Here is a 2,063-nt window from a genome sequence, read left to right on the forward strand (position 1 = left end):
TTGTATCATTAACAGTTGTCATACTGATTCAGTGTTTTGGTATCCCATAACTTAGGATAAAATATGAATCCTAAACCCTATGTACAGAGTAATGTTAAAATCCTATGATGCTTTTACACACCTGACATTTTTTTTTTTACAAGCTAACATGATACTATCCACATTAGAGAATCTATTGTGCCAAAATGCTGTCATGCATAACAGGCAGCACCGGAAGAGTACAGACATTCAAATTTGTAATAAATCAATGTACTGAAAACTATTTTCTTGAGCCTTAAAATAAAAATTGTAATTTTGCACTTCCCAAACAAGTGTCAAAAGTCCTTGATACCAATCCCAGTTGTATAACAGTTTAAATTACTATAAAATTTTAATCAGACATCACAGCTAAGCTTAGACTTTTGTTAAGAAATCTGAATAATTAAATTTCAATTACATCACAGCAACTTTCAAATGAACTCTTACTTGTCCATGGATATATCAGATAAACTTTTAATTCATTTCTCATTGCATTTGATAAAATACAATATAACATTATCCATGGCTTTGAAATATTAAGAGCTGTATATGTAAAATGCAAGACTTGTAATATACACAATTATCAACATATGATCCCAGCATTCAAAGAATGACATTTTAATGAAGATGAAGAGATGTTAGAAAAAATAAATTATGAATTAATTATTTTAAATGCATGCCATCCTTAATTTGAACAAGATAGTCATGCAGACTGTAAAGTAAGTTAGCAGGGGGCTATTCTAGTTCAGCTCTCTGCAACCATAATTTATATTCACATGAAATCATTAATTTGCATGAGGAAATACAGCCACAAAATATTGCTCAGTATGATACAAAGTTAGATTATTTCACTTTAACATGGTTTTTATTTCTTGTTGTAAATCTGTCATATATGCCATATGCAAGAGTGATCACTTGGTGTGTTATTGTTGCTCAACATTTTCAGTATTTGATAATTTCAGGACAAGAATGCTATATGGTGTTTCTTTGAAGGCATTTCAATATCACATTCAATAACAATTTTATTACAGGGAAAATGTTTTAGAAATTTTGTGCACTTGCATTGTCCTTTCATTATCAAAGCCTGAATACTCCAGGACCAGTATTAATAAAGACTTTGTTGTCTATGAATTACTGATTAAAAGTATTCCAAATTTCTTAGAGGAAAAATTACTTGTAAATAAAAGTTGTCCAGATTTTTACTATTAAATTCAAGTACTATCACTACTTAGTTGTAGCTCAGTCATTTATGGACTGCCCAAGAGATGTTACAGAGGATTTTACTTTATGAGTGACTTTTAACTTTCAAAACATGTGACAGACATTCTTGAGTAGGGTATTTTGAGTGTCAATTTATTGGTAATCTTGTACATTAGTGATTCCCAAACCTTGAAGCTGCAAAAATCTTTATTTCTACCAGCTCAGGTGTCTCAAAAACACTTAATGAACATTCTTGAATAGGGCCTCTCAGTGCTAAGTTGATAGTAGTCTTGTTTGTTTGTGGTTTCTAAATCTTTGAAGCTGCACATCCTTCTCTCGACAAAGACTAATGTTCATGCACCCCCTCCCCCTCAAACTTCCCCCTCCCTAATTAAGCCTATTTCAATTGTTGAAACTTAAATTACCAGTGCATATTACACTTTATATGTAGCTACATTATATTCATTATATAGTAGCAAGGGGTTCACACACAATAAATCAACTGAGGAACTTATATATATCACACAACTACTGTAGATGTAATTACTTGATTAGGCATACTGGTATATGAGGGCAAAATAACAAGGCATCACACATCACCAAGTACTTTGGATGACTGATTTCCATTAAATTCTTTCTTCCTTTTCCATGAAAAAATAAATAATTTGTATTGGTAGTCATCATAATTATTGTGTACCATGCAGAATTTCTATTTAAATTTTTTGTTATAAAAACCCCCCACTGATACTTCATTTTCATTTACACCCAAGATTTGAATTGGGTTCAATTTTGGTCAATATTACTTTTTGCTTAATTTTTATCTATATATACATTCATAATAAGCA

The sequence above is a fragment of the Oratosquilla oratoria genome, chromosome 41, assembly GCF_046742065.1.
Source record: "Oratosquilla oratoria isolate Oo_2021 chromosome 41, ASM4674206v1, whole genome shotgun sequence".
Lineage (NCBI taxonomy): Eukaryota > Metazoa > Arthropoda > Malacostraca > Stomatopoda > Squillidae > Oratosquilla > Oratosquilla oratoria.